We start from the raw sequence: 24507 nt of genomic DNA, 5'->3' as shown, positions 1-24507 counted from the left end.
TTTAGAAACAAACAAAAAACACAGAAAACCAAAAGGAGCATGTATCAGCAAGCACACACACATCCTCTCTGATATTCTCTTGCAGGCACACACATACCTTACTCTTTCTAACGGCTGCAAAGAATTCTGTTGTGTGGCTGTCAGGATTTTGCTACTGCAAACAACGTAGCAAATAGGTATATCTGAACATCAGTGCAGCCAAGCCCAAGGAGCAGGGCACTGTTTATTTTGACAGATATTGCTAAACTGCCCTATCAAATGTTGTATCAATAATACATACTTCCCACACAATTGCCTGATTCCCCATATTTCTGAGCGTCTATCCTCTTGATACTCATCCGGGGTGGTCAGAGACAGAGACGGAAACAAACCTTTAGGCAGAAGAGCCAGTGAGATTTAGACCATCTCCCCCTAGAGAAAAGGCCAGAAATATCTTTTATGAATTAAGTGGAAAAACTCCAGCCAAAAATTTACCAGAAATGATATGTGGTACTTGTTTGTTTACAAGATTTAAGTGTTATTGTTTCCTTCAGATATTTGTAAAAGATACTGATAGAAAATAAATTTGTGGGGCATAGAGAGGAAATACAAGGAGAGCAAGTGAGCAAACCTGTATTGCAGATTCTATTAATTACAAGGAGGCCCAGTTCTGTCTGAGATCAGGGTACGGATTTAATAACATGTATGACTGAATTCCTCTATATACAGTCTGGCCACTTTTATCCAGAGATGGTTATCCACAGTAAAAAGTCAATTTAGTTTCTTATCTTTACCACTGGTAAAGGATCCCTATTAATTCAGCTTTTTACCCCAAAATTAATTGGAATAGTGCATTATTCCAGAGGTAATAAAAGTATTAATAGCTGCAGCCAGAGGTGAACTCTGAGAATGGTCTGCTATTCACTTGACCCAGAAAACACCATAAAATCACACAAATCACCAAGTTCAACTCTTCATGTTCACTTTAAGAACACCAGTGAAGCTGCCCAGGCCATCAAGGTATGCACGTCGGCATGCTGGATGGAGCGATGTATGCACCATCAAGAAGCCACCAAGCATCCGAAGGATGTCACTTTACAGAAGCAATGTGTGCCATTCTGTCCTTACAATGGTGGAGTTGGCAGGTGTGCCCAGGCCAAACAGTGGGGCTGGACACAGAGCTGGTGGCCCAAAAGGAGTGCCGAGTTTTTGCTACATGTGCTTAAAAATGCAGAAGGTCATGCTGAACTTAAGGGTGCAGATGTTGATTCTCTGGTCATCGAGCACATCCAGGTGAACAAAACTCCTAAAATGGGGCACAGAGCCGACAGTGCTCAGGGCGGATTAACACACACACGAGCCCTCAGACCTACCACACTGCAATGACCCTTACTGAAAAAGAGTAGACTGTTCTTAGACCAGAAACAGAGTTTGTGCAGAAGAACAAGATATCCTGGAAGAAACTGAAAAAACAAAGACTTATGACCAGGGAGTATATTTGGCATAAATACTAATAAAAAAAAATTTTTAAGTGTTTAATAAAGCACATAGGAAGCAACTCCTGCTGTATTTTAAAAGTGGTGTTTACTAAATAATTGGAATAATGCCTAGCATGCAGTAGATAATAACTGTTAAGTTATTCACACTATCCACTTTGAAAATTATCATCTTTGTTTAATAGGAAGTATTTGCAAAGGACCATGTGAATATCAGGCAACTTTAGGAATAAGTGCACGTGTGAATGTGTGTGTGTACATGTATGGGGGAGCACATAAATTTCTAAAATCAAAATAAATATAGACAAAAGTTCTCATTTTACTGTCCTATAATTTGCTATTATAGCTGACCTTTGAACTGCATGGGTCCACTTATAAGCAGAAATATATACTTATAAGCAGTGTATATTTTCAAAAAATACACAGTCGGCCCTCTGCATCCTCAGATTTCCCAATCGCAGATTCTGGGGGTGCAGAGGGCCAAGTCTATGCACTTACACTATTGTGTATGAGGAACCTGGGTGTCATAAGATTCTGGTTTCTGCCCACAGTGGGTCCTGAAACCAATCTCCCACAGATACTGAGGGACTGTAGTTAAGTTTTGGGGAAGTCAAAAGTTATACATGGATTTTCAACTGCGTGGGAACTGGTACCCCAACCCCCACATTGTTCAAGTGGTCAACTGTGTAAGTATTTATTCTATCTTCAGTTATAGAACGCTATCAAATTGAGGGTGGGGGCAGAAAACATTATACTTTGGTCTTACACTGAAATGTGAAAAATATTTTTTTAATTTATAATTAGGGAAATGCACTGTATCTAATACAATATGTTTGTTTCCAGCAGAAGCACCCTCTAATTTTTAAGTAGGAAAATACAATCTAGGAACACTCAATGTGAGATTATTCCAACACATTCTTTTCTTCTCCTGGCCCAAGTAAATCAACCATAACCAACATTAATTCTCTTAAGAAAATTGCCCCTGGTTTCTTCTATTATCAGAGATCTTCCCCCCACCCCCCGCCAAAAAAAGCAATTTCAAGATTAATGGGAAGCACTTAGAATCAAGGTGAGCCTTATACATACCTACACATGAACTAACCAAGCGCAGGAAGTCCTAGACTGAGGGCCAGAAGCATCTCTTTTAAAATGAGGTGGTCTGCTCAACCCTAGTTCCAACTACATCACAAATGATCGGTGCCAATGCCAGACACTGGACTCAGAGCACATAGTTCCAGGCATCCAACACAACATCAACTGGGAAAGGGAGGGAGAACTGAACTAAATGGGCCACAAAATGAAATAAAAGGGTTACTTGGAAAGTGTCCTGCCTATGATATTATCCAAAAAATCATGTGGGAGGTCCCCAAATTCTAATACTAATAAAGAATCCCTTACCTGTAAGTATATGATTTGGATAGGCCCTTTAAGATTAGCTGCAGCTGAAGAAAAAGTCTTCTGGGTGCTGGCAAATTCTACTGAAGGGAATTCAATGTCCCATCTACCAGGCTGAATTCCACAGATTCGTAGATAAATATTTTAGGTTAAGAGTTTTCAAATAAAAATTATAAAGCAAAGGAAAACAAATATTCCAATCACATAATCAAAGAGCAGGCCTCAGACCAAAATGAAATAATTACATCCTTCAATACAATCTACTGTTTCCAAGACACACAAGAATATGTTTCTTGGACTTGAGATTGATATTAAGCGGCAATGGATGAAGAAGAGAAAATAACTGAATACTTGAAATTAATCCAAAAGTCAAATCTAAAGACATCAAATTTAACACTGAGCTTGTACTTAAGTAAAAAACAAAGTAAAGCAATATTTGGTTGGGTTCCTGTTACATGGCAAGCTACTATGACATAAAAGAAAATAATGGTTCATGATTGGCTATAGACAGTCTGGTAACCAAAGTGCATATTTATTGGTTACTTCCCCTACTTGCCACAAAAGTTTATCCAATCAAATCACGTAATGCAAATAACCTCCAAAAATAAGTAGTTTGGGGTTTTTTTCATTGTGTGGGTTTTTAATGAGCATGTACTCTATACAAGGCCCAGCAGTCAAAGCACAGTACAGTAGAGGAATGGAGGTGTCTCAGTCTACTGCTGCACAAAAATTACCAAAAACTAATGTCTAATGTCCTCGAGACTTCCACATAGTTTATAAGTAAAACCCAATCACTTCTATAAACATTGCATGTCTATAAACTTTGACTTTCATAACTGATGTTAATTTAGCTAATTTAAAATATCTTTACATTATAGTTGGCAATAAAGACAATATTGTTATCTTCATTATTCTAGAATGAAATTATGATGTTTATTTTAATTCCTACTATAATTAAAGATGAAAGCTTATTTAAAAAAGAAACTTTAAAAAATATTGTAGATATATATAGTGCAATCACTCACAATTTACTGGGGGGAAAAAAGGCTGGAATCAATACAGTGCTCACTATCCAATTTGTAGATTCTTCAGCTCCTTTGTTGCCTCCCTGTCTTCAAACAGTGATAACTGAGTAGGAAAAGAATAGATAAATTTAAGTCTACCCATTTTCTGATTTGTGAGCTTGGTCAAAGAACTGGTGACAAAGTTTAGAGGAATTTGTTAAAATGAGGTTTTGGCATTATAAAAAGTTCTAATCAGATACTGTTAAAAGAATACAGGAGAAAAGCACCCACAGAACTCTGGGATAAACTCTGAATGCATATTTAAAAGAATTTTTATATACAGTAAAATTTACCTGTTACATAAAATTACAGTACGGTCTGTGAATTTTGACAAAATGCACATTCAATTACCACCATAATCAAAATAACAAGAGAGTTTTCATGTGAATTTTAGGCCAACAACCATAAATAAGAGTTATTTGAATCACTTACTTCAAAAGATTTCTTTCTACCAAGTAAAAGCAAATAAAAAAGGACCTAAAAATTTAAACAAGGATTTACTGAAAATAGAGGAGTACTGGCCCCTCTCTACTTTTACTCCTGCCTTCTACCAATTCAAATCACTACAAATCACCCCCACTGCTTAAATTCCCACGGTATCAGTTACCATGTGCAAGCGTATTTCTTCCGTACCACAAACTAACTTCCTGCTACGAGCTGTTTCGTGGCTAGACAATGAAAATGAAAACCCATTTTCCTCCCGCCCCGCCGAACACCTAGTTTTCCAGTAATCATGCCCTTCATCCAAGTACTCAAACTAGAAACCTTGGAGCTATCCTTAACTTCCCAAGCTTCCTCACTACCCCCGCACTTCCATTTCCCCGCCCTGATTTAGTCAATCACCAGGTCTTGTCAATTTTACCTCAGATATATATCCCAAAATGGTCTATTTCTCTTGATCCCCACAACCAGCAACCAGCTTAATCAGTTCAGAACATTAGTATACTGCAGTATTACCTTAATTAATGCAATACTTTCTTGTTTCATTCCTGCGGAACAAGCCGTTTTTTCACTGCGGCATCTTTGCATGACCCAGACTGCCTTTCCTTCCTCTTTGCAAACATCTACTCTAATCTCTTCAAGTAAAATTAAATGCTTTCTCATCAGCTCTTTTATTTTTTATTTTTATTTTTTTAGACAGAAGAGAAGGGAAGGAGAAAGAGAGGGAGAGAAACATCAATGTGTGGTTGCCTCTCACACAGCCCCTACTGGGGACCTGGCCCTTAACCCAAGCACGTGCCCTGACTAGGGACTGAACTGGTGACTCTGGTTCACAGGCCAGCACTCAATCCACTGAGCCACACCAGCCAGGGCTCTCTTCATCACTCTGAATGTGTCAATCTCTTGCTGTTGCATTTATTTGTCTTTTCCACTAGATTCAGAGTACCAAGAGGGCACTTAACTGTGTTATATATTCACCTTGGTAAGTTTGGTGTCTAGACAGTGACCAGCAAATTGTAGACACTTAATCAATGTTTTTAAAAACGAGTGAATGAATATATGATAATCCAGATCAAATTACTTCCCTCTGTTAAGATTCCAAGTGATCTTTTGCTTAGTCCAATACAGTGGTTGTAGGAGTTCGGGCAAGTTACTTAAAAACCTCTCTGTGCCTCAGATTCCTCACCTGTAAAATACTGATAAAGAATACCTCTCCCATAAGGTTACCGTGGAGATCAAATGAGTTAAATACATGTGAAACCCTTAGAGTAGTACCTGACACACAGTAAGTGCTCAGTAAACATTAGCTACTGTTATTAGATTTTTAGTAATACACAATGCTAGGAGAATGGACTGAGCAGACATGTTTTCTTGGTCATGGAAAAGGCTACCCCTCCAAGTACAGGAGGTTTTATCTGCCAGCCCCTTGCAGTTTGGTTAGCCACTTTCCCATGAAACCAATCAACCCTGGTGACAACGAAGAAACGGAGTTTACTTGGAAAACAGTGATGGATCCTGAATCTTGAAGACCCCATCAAGTTAGCAGCATTCTGACAGAACTTGCAAGAAAAGCTAGTGGGTCACCTATGACACCTTACCTTGATTCCCTCTAAAGGCAACATTTTGGTCCAAGATAGTACAATTTAGTGAAAAGACTGTGAGGCTGGAGGGAGATACTTTTTTTTTTTAAGGTTTCTTTTTTCTTTTCAAAGATTTTTATTTTTATTTATTTTTAGAGAGGGAAGGGACGGAGAAAGAGAGAGAGAGAGAGAGAGAGAGAGAGAGAGAGAGAGAGAGAGAAACATCAATGTGTGGTTGCTGGGGGCCGTGGCCTGCAACCCAGGCATGTGCCCTGACTGGGAATCGAACCTGCGATGCTTTGGCTCACAGCCCGTGCTCAATCCACTGAGCTATATACCAGCCAGGGCTGGAAGGAGATACTTAAAGTATGTCACTAATTAGCTTTGAATATGATTGTGTACTTTAAAGAGAAAGTCTCTAAGTTTAAAAAAGTATTAGTGATCTCTCAATTATCCACACTAAGGAGCTGAAAAGTGGTATAATTAATTAATTCAAAACAGACAGTAAAAAGGAAGTCCTTAACATTTTACTTTAGAATGTATTGTGTAATTTCTCCTATAGATTTATATCTAAAATTGTATTTGGGCTGAACTAACAAAAAAAATGTATTTCCATAGCATGGCCATACATTAAAAACATCATGTGAGTGAACTAAATGTAGAAGAAATTCTACATTCTACAGCGTGAGATAAATTCCCACAGATAATTTACATGAGGATAATTTAAAACGGACTATTACTATGTAATAATTCCTCTCAACCTCACAGCATCCTCTTGAGGTTCAATCTTAGCAGTAAAATTCTTTCAGACGAAAATCTCTAAATGTCACTTAGGAATAAATGATGAGAACAACTGAGTGTTTAAAGGTGAATCAATCTAAACCTCTGAGGCTGGGAGAGGATCATCCAGCTGAGGATCTCTGCTGCCACAGGTGTGGAGCACATCATGGTGCCTGCAGAGACAGAAGTATCGGCCTAACTACAGGCCAATTTACTTCATAAAATCGAGGTATTCTAGAAAGGTCATGTAACAATTTCAATGCCAGAAAGTACTTTGGTGGCCACTTGTCTAAACCCTTTGATTTTATAGAAGAAACCCAGATCCACAAAACTTGCAACATGTCTGTCAAACTACGTATTAAAATAAGTATTTAAGTATTGGGAAGTTCATTTAAAAATTGAGGTGCAACTGACAAATAACACTGTATTAGTTTCAGGTGTATAACATATGATTCCATATCTGTATATACATCCTGGAAAATGAGCACCACGGTGAGTCTACTTAACATCCATCACCACACAGAGTTACAAAAAACATTTTTTCTTGTGATGAGAACTTCAAGATCTATGGGGAAGTTCACTATTTAAATAATTCAGCCCTGGCTGGTGTGGCTCAGTGGATTTGAGTGCCATGAACCAAAGGATCATGGGTTCAATTCCCAGTCAGGGCACATGGGTTGCAGGTCAGGTGTCCCGGTAGGGGGTGCGTGAGAGGCAACTACACACTGATGTTTCTCTCCCTCCCTCCCTTCCCCTCTCTCTAGAAATAAATAAAATATTTAAAAATTAATTAATTAACTTATATAAATAAACAACCTATATTTGTTATAAAAAGAGACTTTAATATATTCACTTCTTCTTAAATTGGGCCACACCTACTTATCTGCTTTATTTTATAGATCCATACAACTTCAGATGTCCTAAAAATAAATTTGGTCACGTGGGGTATATCTTTAACCCTGGACAAGCCTCTCCATCACACTACCACATGAGCCATCCTCTCCCATTAGTCCAGACGCTACTACTTGTCAGCTCGTATGTACAATCACGTGTCCTTTCCCCCACATGCCTTCCTCAAATCTGTTCATACCATTCTGAAAGCCAGGAATGGTTTCCTACCTTCTATTTGAATATCCCCCTTCTGGATCCAGGTTGAGGCTTTTCCTAATCACCTGAGTTCACTCTGAATTCCCATAGTACTTGTTATTGCTTTCTTAGCAGTTAGCAAATGTTACTTAGACTCCCTTACCTCATAATTAACAGAAGATGCCCAGAAATGTAATTGTTTTGTGTATATGTCTTCGTCTACCCCAAAATTCTCTTTCGATAGGTCTAGTGAGACCTAAGAATAGGTGCTTAAAAACCAAAACAAACGAGTTAGTAAAAGAATAAAATTAGCCCTGGCTGGTGTAGCTCAGTGGATTGAGCTCGGACTGCGAACCAAAGCATCACAGGTTCAATTCCCAGTCAGGGCACATGCCTGGGTTGTAGGCCACGGCCCCACGCATTGATGTTTCTCTCTCTCTCTCTTTCTCCATCCCTTCCCTCTCTAAAAATAAATAAATAAAATCTTTTTTAAAATACTTAAAAAAAATAAAATTGATTTTTCCTTTTATTACAATGTCCTTTAATGCTGTTTAAATTTCCTTTTAACTACAAAAATATTTAAAGAGTAATTAAGAAAAAAACTGAACATTGCATATCTGTTAACACAGAAATTCCTGCTCAGTATATAATAATTTATATACAAGAATTTTCATCATAGCATAACTTATAAGCAAAAACTGGAGAAAAAATAAATTCATTAGTAGGGAACTGGCCAAATTAAATATGATGCATCTATATAACAGAATCTATGTATTTACTTTAAAAGATTATTTTTTAGTAACATGAAATTTTTTTTATTTTTTTTCTGTGTTTCCATTTGTATTACAGAAAAAGCAAAATTTTTTTATTCTGAAAAGAAAATACAGTATAGATTTTGAAATTACAAACAATTCTTTTTAAGAATTTGTGTATATAGTGCATTACTCACATTTATTATTATCACCACCACTTAAGGAGTAACATACTACCTCATGGAGAGAAGTAGTCCCTAAATGTATCGGAGTCCACACACAGCCCTGGCTGGTGTGGCTCAGTGGATTCAGCACCAGCCTACCAACAGTCACCGGTTCAATTGGGTTGCAGGCCAGGCCCCCAGTAGGGGACACATGAGAGGTAACCACACACTGATGTTTCTCTCCCTCTTTCCCCCTCTCTAAAAGTAAATAAATAAAATCTTATTTTTTAAAAAAATCTACATGCAATTAGCTTCGCTTCTATTTTCATGTTGTTTCTTCAAACTAGAAGTGTCTGAAATAACTGACCATTAATTTTCACTAAGGAAGTTTCTCACCCATGCAGAGTAGGTTTCCACAAGTGGTGCCAGGATGGCAGCAAGTCAAGACATCATCAAGACAAGTTGTGTTCCAAAGGTCACCATCACCACCACCACCATCGCACCATCAGACCACCAAGGTGGAGGGAGGGGCACTACCACTGGTCAATTTAACATCTCCGGTCCGCAGGTTTGAGCACGGGGGCACACTACGATCCTATGTACTGAGACACTGTATCTTTGTGCTGTTGACAGCATTTCAACTTCCACGGCTCCCAGGGCCATTCCACTGCAGAAGCTCATCCACACGCATACCTTGGCAAGGATCTCTTGGAATTTTCTCTATTTGGCAGATATTAACTTCTGAATTTTTCTCTCCAAACTCCTGTTCCCTCTACCAAGAGGAAGGGAAGAGTCAAAATGGGAAAATAGCAAGTGCAGAAGCCCAGAAGGAGGACCTAGCTGGGTACACGGGAAGAACAGAAGGCAGGCCAGTGCAGCTTCAACTTGGTGAACAAGGGAAAGCACGGCACCAGAAACAGGAAAGGACTGTATATATCTCAGAAGACCTAACTGGTCACAATAAAGATTTTGGATGTTGTTATTTTCATAAATTTTACCATTCCCATGGTGAGTCAATTATATATAAATGAAACCTAAATCTATGATGGAAACCTCGTCTGCTCTTACAAAACCCAGTGCAAGAGATTCAACTGCCTACCTGCTAGGTAGCCTCTCTTGAATGGCAATACATGCCAAGTCAAACACTATCTTTTTCTGCCAAACCAGCTCCTTCTGCTTATTTTACATCTGCTGACAGACCAATCATTCATCCAGACTTGATACCTCAAAGCTATCTTTCATTCCTTCCTATTGTCCACTACTATTAGATGTGGGCTCCACAAGGTCCTTAAATCTCTAACTCTCTCTTTCTATGCTAGTGCCATCACTACCATCCTAATTCATATTACCACCAATTCTTGTTGAAATTACTGGAATGGGCTAACCAGTGCATTCCTTATCCGATTTGTCCTACATAATCTCATTCAGATACTTTTTAGACTACCAATAAGCAGGTAACATATAAATTTATTAACTCAAGTTCTGACTTCAAGCTCCACTCATATATTTCTATCTACTTAACATACTTATACTTAGCTTCATTCACATCTCAAATTTAACATGTCTAAAATTGAACTCCTGATTTCCGATCTTCCCTCCAAATCCCACACCTACTCCTCCCAGTCCTCTACCCCCCACTCCCGTCTTAGTAAGTGGCACCTCTACCCATCCAATTGCTCGAGCCAGAAACCTGGGAGTCATCCTTGACACTTTCTTCTCCCTCAACTCCCACACTCAATCTATAATTAAATGAATTCTTTCTTTAACACACTCCCTAAATCCATCTATTTCTCTCCATTGCCTCTGCCACCAAGTCCTACCTGCGAAGATCCTTATTTAAGTGGTATGAGGTGCAGCCCAGGCATCAGGATTTTTAAAAGCTCCCCAGGAAATTTTAACATGCAATTAGGGGTGAGAAGCACTGCTCTACAGGTTCTCCCACTAACCTGTGTGACCTCATTTCTTCCCCTTTCTCCTTTGCTCACTTAACTCCAGCTACACTGGCCTCCTCGCTGGTTTCTTGAACTTGCCAGGCACATACATTCCTCGTGGTGTTTGCCCTTGCTACTCCCTCTGTCTGGAATTCTGATTCACTCCTTCACCTTCTACAGATATTTGTTCCAACATTACAACCTCAGTGAGATGGTCTCTGGCCCTTCTATTTAAAACTGCAACCCTACCTCAACACTCCCTATTTCTTTCTCCAGCTTCCTTTTTCTCCTTGGGACTAATCACTTTTTAACATATATTTTATTTATCTTGTTTATATACTTTGTGAGAGCAGGAATTTTTGTCTGTTTTGGTTGACTATATCCCCAGCACCCAGAATAACATCTGACATAAGGTGGATAATTAATATTTAACTCCACAGCAAGGTCTTCCCAGGTTCCTCCAACTAAATTTCCCTATTATTCCCTTACCTCAAATTTATTCCTTTCCTTCACAACATTTACAGTAATTTGTAATTTTATTTGTTTATTTGTTGAGGCTCTTTTCCTAGACTATACATTCTATGAGAATAAGGACATTCTGTTTGGTTCACCATTATACAGGGCAAAAGTAGGTTTAAAGTTGTGAGTACATGAAACACAAAGTAAATTCTTGTATTATTATTTATTGTGTTATTTTCCATACAAACAATTGTGAACCTACTTTTGCCCCCTGGGTTTGAGCATACAAAAGTTTATTCTTGTGTTATTTATTAATTACTGTATTATTTTTTATACAAACTGTCAACTTACTCTTATCCTACTCTGTATACACCAATCCTCATGCTTAAGTGTCACAAAGTAACTATTTTAAAAAATAGTCCATCTTAGGACACATGGACATGAACTAAAGGGGGGAATGTGGGTGGGAGAGGGCATGCAGGGTGGAGGGGAATGAAGGGGGGAAATGGGACAACTGTAATAACATAATCAACAAAATATATTTAAAAAAATAAATAGTCAATGAGCACTGGCTAGTGTGGATCAGTGGACTGAGTGCCGGCCTGCAAACCAAAGGGTTGCTGGTTTAATTCCCAGTCAGGGCACATGCCTGGGTTGCGGGTTAGGTGAGTGTGTGAGAGACAACCACACATTGATGTTTCTCTCCCTCTCTTTCTCCTTTCCTTCCCTTCTCTCTTAAAAATAAATAAATAAAATCTTTTTTTTTAAGATTTTATTTATTTATTTTTTTTAGGGAGGGAAGGGGGGGAGAGAGAGAGAGAGAGAGAGAGAGAGAGAAACATCAATGTGCGGTTGCTGGGGGTTATGGCCTGCAACCCAAGAATGTACCCCGGCTGGGAATCGAACCTGGGACACTTTGGTTCCCAGCCCATGCTCAATCCACTGAGCCACGCCAGCCAGGGCCAAAAATAAATAAATAAAATCTTTTAAAAAATAGTAAATGAATAAAATAATAAATGAATGAGGTCAAATATATTTTCTGAAAGCACATCTAATCATACTATTTTTCAATAAAAAATTTTCAAAGTCTCTCCATCACTTACCACATTAAACACCTACTGCCTGGCCTTGGTAGAAAACCTTCCATGTTCTGGGCCAATTTACTTTCCTGTCTTATCTCCCATTATTCCATGCGTCTTCTGCTTCAGCAATGCTACACTGTTCATTATTTCTGGTACGCACCCAATACTACTAACGCGCATTGCATTTCCCCACCACCACATTGCTGTTCATGACATTCCTTTGAAATCCCTTCCCATTTCTGCCAATTAAAATTCCAGCTTTCAAACTACCTACCTTCAAAACCCAGCTCAAAAGTAACCTTCACAAAGACAGTCCTGACTCCCACCCCAACTTCCCCAATCGAATGGCCTCTTCCTCTTCTGAATACCAAAGTATGCTATACTGGTTTAACGCCCTGCTCTTTTCAGAACAAACTCCTCCCCTACCTTTTACAAAACCTTTTGTTTATAGTCAAAAGATAGATATTTGGTGAAATGAAGTCAGTTAACACCATTACTCCTTTCTCTGTCATAAAATATTTAAATTGGGAAGGGGGAGGTACAAAGCCGGAATGGTATTCCCTTCTATGCAAAAGCAAGATCTTCTTAAATGCAATTTTTGGAGCTCAGATTTTTAAATGTATTCAATTCTTGGAAAAAAATGTTAAACTTCAATGTGCTACTATGATGACATAAATTTCAGAAGCTATATTAAAATGAGTTACCCTAAGATTATCACATACTTAAAAGAATAGCTGGCTAAAAATCTGCATACCTTAAACTCACTGTTGTCTGAAAACAGTAATTACTAGAAAAACACAGTTGTTCAACAAGAAATTGGAAACATTTTATGATCTTTTAAAATATTCCATTCATTTTTATGTCCTGTTAAGTGACATTAAAGAACATCCTAGCAACCCAGTAAAACTCTACCATGAAACACTAGTTATACCTAAGTTATGGACCTCTGTTCCCCTACCCATGCCCTCTCGTAAGGCTGTGGTTCCCGAAGTGTATGTCGTCTGTGTATCCCTGGAGGTCCCTTTCACGGGATCCATGAAGTCAAAACTACTTTCATAATACTAAGAAATTGTTTGCTTTTTTCATTATGTTGATATTTCCACTGGTGATATAAAATCAATAATGGGTAAAACTGCTGATGCCTTAGCATAAATCAAGGTAATGGCATCCAACTGTACCAGAGTTGTATGTCTTTTACCACCATATACTGATGATTTTTAAAAAGTCAATTTCACTTAAAAATGTTTCTGATGAAGCAATAAAAACCATAAATTTTATAAACCTAAAACTCTTGAGTACAGGTCTTTTAAATATTTTGTGTGATGGCCCTGGTCGGTGTGGCTCAGTTGGTTGGAGCGCCGCCCTATGAACCAGAAGGTCATAGTTTGATTTCTGGTCAGGGCACATGCCTAGGCTGGGGTTTCAGTCCCCAGTCAGGGTGAATACGAGAGGCAACAGGTGGATGTTTCTCTCTCACACTGATGTTTCTCTCCCTCTCTCTTCCTCTCTCTCTCCCTCCCTTCCCCTCTCTAAAATCAATGAGCATGTCCTCAGGTGAAGATAAATAAGTAAATAAATATTCTGCATGAAATGAGAAATATGCAAAAACCACTTCTGCAGGATACTCAAGTACAATGATTTTCTCTAGGAAAAGCACATGTGACTCTGAGTTGTAAGTTGAACTGCTTTTTTCACAGAACACTCCTTTCACTTGGAACAAAGCACAAACTGGTTGGTTATTCAGACATGACTATTTAGCAGACATTTTCTTGAAAATGAAATGAGTCTGTCACTTAAAAAAAAAAACAAAAAAAAACCTGACAGTATATGTTGCCAATGATAAAACCTAAACCTTTAATCGAACATTAGAAATTTGGAAATCTTGTGGCTGCCTGACAGATTCCAAAAACTTTTCTGGTGAGATGGTTGGTGATATTAACTAACATGTGGCGTTTTTTTTTCAATCCTCACTGGAGGATATGCTCATTGGGGGGGGGGGGGTAAAGGAAAGAGGGGAGAGAAGAAAGGGGAGGGGGAGAGAGAGGGAAACACTGATCTGTTGCCTCCAGTATACCGCCCCCCCACATTCCCACATTGGGGATTGAACCTGTAACCTAGGTATGTGCCATGACAGGGAACTGAGCTTGCAGCCTTTTGGTGTATGGGACAACACTCCAACTGAGTCACCCAGCCAGGGCAACTAACGTGGTTTTTTGATATGGCACTATAAAATGTGTCATTTGGAAGATCTGCTTAACTTTATAAAATCATGTATAGGTAAAGGATCCATTCAAAGTGTAAGATATATCAATGGATTAACATAACAGTAGCATCAATATGATTTCAGATTCCACACTGCAACATATAAGAAACTACCATTTGTCAAGTTCTGGTGTAGTACCATAGAAGAATACGCACAATTGTCTGAAAATACTCCTTTTTCCAACTGCATCATTTGAGCCCATATTTTCTTCATATACTTCAACCAAAACAATCTATCATATCAGACTAACTATAAAAGAAATGAGAATCTAGTTGTCTTCTATTAAGTGGATATTTACAAGATTTGCAAAAACAAAAAAAATTGCACTCTTCCCACTAATTTGTTTGAAGATTTTATTTATTTTTAAAGAGAGGGTAAGGGAGGGGGAAAAAGAAGGAGAAAAACACTGATGTATAAGAGATACATCAATCGGGAGGAGGAGAGGGGGGAAAAGGTACGGAGAATAAGTAGCATAGATGGTAGGTAGAAAACAGACAGGAGGAGGGCAAGAACAGAATGGGAAATGTAGAAGCTAAAGAACTTATGACACATGGACATGAACTAAAGGGGAAGAATGTGGGTGGGAGAGGGTGTGCAGGGTGGAGGGGAATGAAGGGGGGGTAATGGGACAACAGTAATAGCATAATCAATAAAATATATTTTTTTAAAAGAGAGATACATCAATCAGTTACCTTTCGAATGCCCCCAACTGGGAACCTGGCCCACAACCCAGGCATGTGTCCTGACTGGGAATCAAACCAGCGACCTTTGGTTCACAGGCTGGCACTCAGTCCACTGAGCCACATCAGCCAGGGCTCACTAACTTTTTGAAGTTATTTACATAAAAATACAGAGTTGGGAAAAAGTAGATTCACAGTTGTAATACAAATAAATAATACAAGAATTAATAAATAATAATACAAGAATAAACACTGTTTCAGGTACTCACAGCTGTAAACCTACTTTTGCCCACCCCTGTATATTAATGTCACCATGAGAAAAGTAACATGTTACTTTTTTAAGTAATCAATATTTCTAAAATATGTTTTCCATTTTGATTTCTAATCTGGTTCATATCAATAGATATAAGTCATGTAAATGAAAGCTCTCTGGGGCCTCAATAATTTTTTAAGAGTACAAATAGTCCCGAGACCAGAAAGTCTGAGAACCACTGCTCTAAGAGGATCTCCCTCTTAATCCAGCCACTCCCAACATTGCTGTTTGTACCAAACCTCCCTTCTCCCCATCCTCAACCCCTGTGGAACCTGGGGCAGATGTCTGGCCCACGGGAAATCAAGCCTTAGGCTGACCAAATCACGTATCACTCAGGAGTCTGAACTACGTCTCATGGATACTGACGTATGTTTGTGGTGGAACACTAGCGTCCGTTAACTCTTACTGCCGAAGTCCTTGGAACTGTTTTTGTTCCAGCGCTTTCTGACGCCTGATTGTTCAGCTTTTCCTTGGATTGTATGACAGCTATTTCCTTTTGATAAATCTTTTATATGAGCTATTTTAAATAAGTTTCTTTTCCTCCATTTGAAAGATCAGATCCCTATATAAAAATAAAAATCACTCACAAAAAACTAAAAATTAAATGGAAATTTTAGCCTCATGCAGAACGAGACAAACTTAATGATCAGCTGCTAGATAAGGGAAGCTTAATTTTTTTTCTGGAAAAACCATTCTATATATCATGTCAATATATTTTAGACCACAAATGGCTTCATTAAAATATACCAATCTGACAGGGTTTTTCAGGGAGGTTGATAAACAAAAAAGAACAAAGTTAGAGAGACTTGTCCTACCAGATATGACCAATTATTACAAAGCTATGATGATTAAGTATGCAAACAGACTAATAGTACAGGGCAGAAAATACAGACACAAATACTCATATTTTGGAAATATAAAGTAGTAGGGGGATTTAATAAATGATGCTGAGGTAGCTGGCTATTCTCATGGAAAAAAATTAGATCCCTATTTCACACCAAATGTCAAAATAAATTCTAGGTGGATTAGAGAGCTGAATGTGAAAAAGCAACACTTTAAAACTTTTAGAAGAAAATATAGGATGTAACTATTACCTCAGTATAGAGGAGGAGACCTTCATTCAGAAAACACACACACACACTACAAAGGAAAAACACGATAAACCTGATTCTGTTAAAATTTAACACTTAGTTTCAATAAAAGAGAATAAAGTTTAAAAAAACAAATTAAAATATACTTATTAGGATGACTACTATTTTAAAAAAACAAAACAGAAAATAACAAGTGTTGTGGAGGATGTAGAGAAATTGGAATCCTTGTGCACTGTTGGTAGGAATGTAAAATAGTGCAGCCACTACATTAGACGGTATGGCACTTCCTCAAAAAAAATTAAAAATAGAATTACCCTATGATTCAGCAATTCCACTTCTGGGTATATACCCAAAAGAACTGAAGGCAGGGTCTCAAAGAAGTACGTTTACAATGTTCATAGCAGCATTATTCACAATAGCCAAAAGATGGAAGCAATCAAAGTGTCCATCAGCAGATGAATAAACACATAAGATGGAATATAATTCAGCTTTAAAAAGGAAGGAAATACTGCCCTGGCTGGTGTGGCTCAGTGGACTGAATGATAGCCTGCAAACCAAAAGGTGGCCAGTTCAATTCCCAGTCAGAGCACATGCCAGGTCCCCAGGAGGGGGCGTGTGAGAGGCAACCACACACTGATGTTTCTCTCCCTCTCTTTCTCCCTCCCTTTCTCCCTCCCTTGCCCTCTCTAAAAATAATTAAATAAAATCTTAAAGAGAGTAAAATGTAAATAAAAAGGAAGGAAATTCTGACACATGCCACAACATGGATGAATCTCATGGACATTATGCTAAGTGAAGTAAGCCAGATACAAAAGAACAAATATTGCATGATTCCACTCATATGACATATCTAAAGTGGTCAAAATCACAGAAGCAAGAAGTCATACCTGTTCCTAAATACCAGGAAAGAATTACATAAATCTCGAATTAAGGAGATGAATGATTACACATAGTTTTTCCTACAAGTAAATAGGAAGAATGAGAGGCTTTCAGGAAACTACTGCAAACCCTTCTTTGATGTAGCTGATGTCACAGCAAGATTTATGCCAACAGCTTCTTTAAAAGAAACAGTCTAGAAAAAAGGCCTTCGTGGTCAAATAAGGGTTACTGTCTGCAGGTTTCATGGCCACTCCGAGGTCTGCACACAGCTCTCCCCAAGCGGCACAACCAGCCTTGCCACACAGAGCAGGTAGGCAGCTCCCACTCGATGACGACGTGACCACAGCTGGGAGAATGAAGGCCCGAGGGTTTCCCAAAGAGGCCTTCCCAAAGAGCAGAATACTTAGAATCATTTTACCTAGCGTGAAAGTTTGCCAAAAACAAAACTAAAAAAAAAAAAAACTACTGGGTCTTGGTAACAAACGTGTCAGCAGCCTTTCGGAGTGATTCACCACGCCTGAAAACAAACACGAGAAACAGGTGTGCTTCCCTGAATACACAACCGGGATTTCACGTGGGGCCAGTACTGCTTTATGGAACCAGGTTGAGAATAATGTTATAATGTCTGGAGGTAAATATGACAAGATGGTGAAAAGAAAAAAAAATTTCAGATAAATATCAGAATACTGTTACTGTCAGGCTTTGAGTAATTGCAATCAGTTCACTCAAGTAAGTTTACTCAAAATGCCACTACATCATAGGAGTGGAATACACACATTTTCTGCTAAGGCAGAAATTAGTCCAGCTAAAACCAGCTTTAGAATGCAGTTCCACTGTATCTTTCATTTGTATCAACCTTCATTAGTATGATGGAGTTTCAGAAAACACTAGATGCACCACCATTGCTCCTGAGTCTACCTACAGTGCACAGGAGAAATCCACAGGATTCAGCACCGTTCCAGACTGAGTGGAGACGGCTAGATATTAAAGTTCATGGCCTATCTGAAAATTTTCCCTAATTAAGAACAATTTGTCTCACTGCTTTTTTATTCTGAAAATCTAGTGATAGTGAAAAAACTATGCTATTATAGCATAACCTTACATAACACTCCAACTGTCTACAGAAATGTATGTAATTTGAGGAAAAGAGAGAAAAGACAAATAAATACTTGTGCATATATGCACACACACAAAGATGTTTTTATATAACAATCAAAACCCCACATCTCCCAGAAAGCTTATAAACACAATTTCAGTCTCTCAAGTTCATTTTGTGTACCCTTCATCTCAGGAAAAAAGCAACACTGCTCATGAGAGAAATTCTCCCGTCTCCTCTACAGCCAGCCTTTTGTTAAGGGGGTGGCGAGTGTAAGGGAGTAACGCTCTCTTCAGAGACACTACCTGTCTTTCACAGAGTCCTGAAGAAAGGGAATCTGGGAAGTCTAAGGTCCAGAATCCAGTAATGCCAGTGGCACGGAAATGAGTCAAACACTAGGTGCATTGTGTTAAAATAAAGGCACCTTTATTTTTTAGAATTTGGTTCCAGAAACTCCATAGGGAGATGAACAACATAATATATTAAAAGGGAAAATGTAATACACACACACACACATGCGTGCATGCACACACAGAGAGGCAAGGGTTCCACATCTGGGACAGGAAAATACAAAGTGAGCCAGAAACTTCTTGTACTAAAGGCAAGGAAGCAAGGAAGTGCTCATACATCAAGCTTAAAGGGCTTCCACAGGCTAAATATGGGACATCTTGATCATCAAAGAAAAGTTAATTTTGGTAAAGTATAGAATAAATTAAAATCCATAAGTGTATAATCATGCTAAAACAAAAAGAAAGAAAAGGAAACAATTGCCACCGTTGGAGGTGATTATTATGCCATCTCCTGACTCAGAAAACTATTAAAGGGGAAACTAAGAATTTACCTGAACTTTTTGGTAGAAATTATAATTTATTCCTTACTGATGAGGGCAACTTTTACAGAACACTGGGGGAACGCGAATTAGAAAATTCCCATTTTACAACAACCAAAGAAATAACTGGCAAGGACCGTCCTTGTCAGATGAAAGATTGCTGGGGAAGCATAACAGCACAGGGCCAAAGAGTCACCACTCTGCAGATTACTTCTTAATTACAAAGAAAAAAGTCTTTTCAATAGAGATGCATGGTATTTATCATCTTAAAAAATGATCAAACTCAGTATCGTTAATAGTGAAACATTACAACATTACATTTCTCTTACTGTGACACAGTAAGAGGTACAGAGCAAAACCTATGAAGTATTTGTACCAAAAATGTTTAACCTGAGTCTATCAAGTCTTCAGACTTCAATGCCAGTTTATAGGAAATACAGGAATAAAGGAACAAATTAAATAAAACTGAGAAAACAATCAGAAAATTCTAGAAGTGACATATTCTACAAGACAAATGGCCTGGGCTCTTCAAAAAAAAATCAGTATTATGTGGCTTCTATATAAACTGTTCTAGACTTAAAAAGAGACTAAAGAGACATGTTTGGAGAAAAAAAATACCAATAGCTAAAAGTTGTCATCTTCAAGACAAATGGGAAAATCTGAACATGAAATGGGTATTAGATGGTATTAGAAAATTACTGTTAATTGCCTTAACTATGGCAATGCATTGGAAGAACAATTAAGTAAAACAATGTATTTTAAGATGCATCTAACGTATTCAAAGTATTAAAGTATTAATGTATTATGTATGATGTCTGCAATACAAGAATGTATACATATAAACACACGTGCAGATATAGAGCAAGTATAGTAAAATATGAACAACTGCTGAATCTAGGGGATAATGGCATAAGGTGATGATAACTGTACTATTCTTTCAGTTTTTCTGTGTATTTAAATTTTTAAACAGATTTTATTTATTTTTAGGAAGAGGGGATAGGAGGGAGAAAGAGGAGGAATCATCAATGTGTGGTTGCCTCTCATGTACCCTTTACTGGGGACCTGGCCCACAAACCAGGCATGTGCCCTGACTGGGAATCGAACCAGCAACCCTTCAGTTCACAGGCCAGCGCTCAATCCATTGAGCCACACCAGCCAGGGCAAATTTTTTAACTTGAATAGTTGAAAAAAAAAAAGTGGGGCTCATAATACAATTCTTCTAGGAAGATATCCCAAATGAACTCTCTTAAAACTCTTAATCCTTTGTTTACAAAGTCCTCTCAGATTAGAACAGTGTATTAATGTTCATTCTGTTTTCTGTTCTCTTATTATTTCATATACTCAGTAGATTTAGTTTTCCAACAGGACTGTAAGCTCCTTCAGGAACAGACATCTTTTAATGTTTTTCTATTTCCTCACAGCTCACAATGAAGTATTTTTTACTCAGCACACTTTTAAATAGTGGTAGTACCAATATACTTTAACTGAGTTAGCTTTTCAATTATTCCTCAATAGAATGGCAGTCCACTTGTATAAAGCATTTTGAGTCACAGCTATCAAAAAATCCTAAAACCTCATTTATGGACTTATAGCAGTTCACATAGAAAAACTGGCATATAATAGTTAAAGAAGTGAGAATATAGGTTTTACACGTCTTCCCAGCACTGTTACGGGCTGGTGTATTATCCAGGCATGGGCTTGACTCCCATGACATTATTCTTCAGTTGAATAGTATCTTCCACCCCCACGCCCATGTGCAAAACAGCAACGCTATTTATCCACAACTCCTGGTGTAATGCAGCTTAACAAGCTATATAATGAACTTTAAATTTTTAAATAAAAGAGCACACATAGATTAAAAATGTTTGACAATACAGCTCATACTCTGCGGGCAGGAATATAAATTCATACAGCCTTGCTGGAAAGCAATTTAACAATACTGAACAACATTAAAAATGCATATATTCTCTGATTCTGCCCTTCCACTGTAAATTTACCCAACAGACACCCATGTACATGAAAAGTATATACACAAAATTAATTGCAGCTCTGTAAACAACCTAAATTTCCAATAATAAGAGCTGCGTGAATGATAGTACATCTATACAATGGAATACCCGCCAGCTTTTAAAAGGAGGCACTCCATGTACTTTATTAACTGAATGCCAAATATTAAATGAGAAAAGCAAAGTGAAGATTAATGGGTATAGTTTCTTAACATTTGTGTAAAACAACAATTAAAAATAAAAATGCTGCCCTGGCTGGCATGGCTCAGTGGACTAAGTGCCGGCCTGCGAACCAAAGGAATACTGGTTCGATTCCCAGTCAGGGCACATGCCTGGGTTTTGGGACAGGTCCCCAGTAGGGGGCGCATGAAAGGCAACAAGCATTGACGTTTCCCTCTCTTTCTCCCTCCCTACCCCTCTCTAAAAGTAAGTGAATAAAACCTTTATTAAAAATGACAAAGAATATATAGTTGTACATGCTTGTAAAAGCATCAACCATCTCTGGAAGGGTAAACACAATACGGGTAACAACAATTTCCTTTGGGGAGGGTAACAAGATGGATGAAAGGACAGTAGAAAAAAGATTTTTCAATTTTTCTGTGTACCTTTTGAATTTTGTTTCATATGTATGTAAATGTGTTACTCATTTTTTAAAGAGTTTTTTTTAAACACAGCTCTGCACCAGTAAGACTTATTTAATGATATTCATCCTGAAAGCATACCATGCCTTGGTATCATAGCAATTTTAAAAGAGGCTTCAGTAAATTCAACCAGATGAAATGTTTCCAGATAAAAACAAAGCATCCTAGAAGATAGAAGCCTACCAAGAAGAGAAATGGACATTTATTACCTCAATAGTTTTACTTCAGGATTTTACCAGAACCTGATTCAAGTCTGGTCACTGACAACATTAACCCCCCCACCCCCCCACCCACCCCGCCCCGCCAGAGCTCTAAAAGGAGAGGTCACTAAAGTACCAAATGGACACCAACCACCCCTCCCTAAGTGTCACTATAACTTAACACTCCTCGTGTACAAACAAGGAAAAAAAAGACTCTCCAGCTCTTTCCTAGGGCAAGGACAACATATGCCCCCCAAATTCCTATGTTTCCTCTGTGTCATCTCTTGGCTCCACTGTAACCATGGCAACATAAAACAGCACAAAAGACAGCTGAACCATGCAAAGGCCAGAGTTAAATGGGAAAGTGAAAAAGAATATACCCGTATACTTTAAGGCCCAAGAACATTAGGGCCTAGAATTAAAAATGACAACCAAAAAAAGCCTTGAGAGAAGAATATCAAAGAAAGAACACAAAGGAAAGAGAACAGAAAATAAGGTTTATTAATATATCCCATTCCCAGTTATCCAGATAGGAGGCAGAGTTGGCAAAGATACCTGAAAAACAGAAATGCACCCCGTCCCGCCACCCCCACCGTTGGGGCCCAACAATTTGGCTATTCATTTCAGTGCTTTTCAGCAAACCCTCTGTTTGTGAGAGTTTATCATCTCCTCACCCTATTCTGATGACAGAGGTAAGAAACAGCAAAGTATGCAAAAGAGTGGCAACACAGGAGCAAATGAAAGGATCATGCATAGTCTGCCAGCAGGGCCTCGATCACTGAAATATTACTGTAGTGTAAAGTTCCTAGTTTTAAATTGCTGTTTGTAACTTGCACTCTCATTACTTAGAGTTAAAACCTCCACTGGATAAGTTATTGTCCACCAGTAGTTTCAGATTGCTTTTGTTTTCATGTGACGTTCACAAAGCATCAATAATGTACAGCTAAAACGAAAGCGCTAAGGAACGCCTTCTTTTACTAAGAAAGAGGTAAATAGGTCACATAAATAAGAGGCCTGGAGAGGAGAGAACCTGGATATATTGATTTACAGCTACTACTCTAAACCTTACATTGTGTACTCTTTTTCTATACCTTATCTAATTCTTTGAAGATAAGAATTTTGCTACAAGGAAACCCCCTTTACTTTCCTTTTTGACCCTTAGTCCTCAGAAATCCTTCCAAAATCCCCTGCTTAGAGTAACTGAATGGGCTTGGGCACCTACTCCAAAATTTAGGGGATGTTTGCATTAAAGACACAGTACAACGATGGGAGTCAAGAAAAGTAATGCTAGAACTGTAAGCTGTAGTGACAGTTTCAAAAGAAGGGTCAGCGTGGGGCACGCTGGCTCTAGAAAGCGTTTGTAGCCTGGGAGTCTCTAAGGCAACACCAGATGCAAACAGTCCTCTGTCAATAAAGCCCTCGAATAATTTAAATTCTCCCTTTAGGATAGGAGCAACACGCTATCTGGCAGCAAGTCTAGCCCACTGCCGGGGAAGAAGGCGGTCGCGTGGTCAAGGGGCTCTTTATCCCGCAGGTCCCTGCAACACAGCGATGCGCATGCGCCCCGAGGGCAGCGAACAAGCACCCCGAGCTCGTTCACACTCGCGCATGCGCAGTCACCCATCTCGCCGCAGGCGACAGCTCACTATTTGGCAAGGGGGATGGGGCTGGGAAAATGATGTGGGGGGGGCTGAAGGCAGGGGGCGCGTTTGTGTCTCCTGAATGCTTGGGATTGAGAGAAGGAACGGCTGATTAAGCTCTGGCATTCACAAGTCACGTAACCCGGGATGTGGGAAAAGGGGCAGAGAAGAGTATATGTGTGTCTGGAGGAGGGGGCGGGTGGAGTGGGGGGGTCAATCACCTCTTAAGGGAGGCGCCCCCCACTCCGACAAGACAACCCTCTCCCTCGACTCTCCTCCCCCCCACTCACCTGAGAACGGCGGCAACAGCTGCTGGTCCCCGTCCCCCTGCGCTCGCCTCATACTGTCCGCAACATCCGGGACCTGCGGGACCGCCGATACACAAATACACACACACTCTGAACGCGCACACTCACACACACACACACACACCGACACACACCGGCCGGAACGTCATAGCGTCAGCACGTCGACGCAGCGAGCGCGCACCCGCCGGGCCCCACCCCGCGCGGCCTCCGCCCCTTCTACTCCCCGCCCCTCTCTGGGTTCTCCTGCCCCTCCTCCTACTTCCTCAGGACTCCGCCTACTTTCTCCCAGCGCGCATGCGTCTCAAGGATCTCAAGGGCCCGGGGATTTGAAAGGAAGGAGGGGCTTTAGAAG

General features: G+C 39.1%; 1 protein-coding gene and 1 pseudogene across 2 annotated transcripts in view; one reads left to right on the top strand and one right to left on the bottom strand.

Annotated features, from left to right (window-relative positions):
* Nucleotides 1-24299, bottom strand: part of LOC123817276 (speckle type BTB/POZ protein) — a 74725-nt gene extending 50426 nt beyond the window's left edge. The window contains exons 1-2 of one of the 2 annotated variants that reach the window (XM_045836879.1): nt 24138-24299; nt 3896-3998 (exon numbers count right to left, since the gene is read on the bottom strand). The gene's annotated coding sequence lies outside the window, so the exon portion shown is untranslated. The remainder of the gene's footprint in view (nt 1-3895; nt 3999-24137) is intronic. The other variant, XM_045836880.1, reaches the window with a different exon arrangement.
* LOC123817176 lies at nt 889-1493 on the top strand (annotated as a pseudogene).
* Nucleotides 24300-24507: the final 208 nt, after the last annotated feature.

The sequence above is a fragment of the Phyllostomus hastatus genome, unplaced genomic scaffold (assembly GCF_019186645.2).
Source record: "Phyllostomus hastatus isolate PE091 unplaced genomic scaffold, TTU_PhHast_1.1 phas_contig_210, whole genome shotgun sequence".
In the NCBI taxonomy this organism is placed as follows: domain Eukaryota; kingdom Metazoa; phylum Chordata; class Mammalia; order Chiroptera; family Phyllostomidae; genus Phyllostomus; species Phyllostomus hastatus.
Note: the sequence above shows the minus strand (reverse complement) of the source record. Positions and strands in the feature narration are given on the sequence as shown.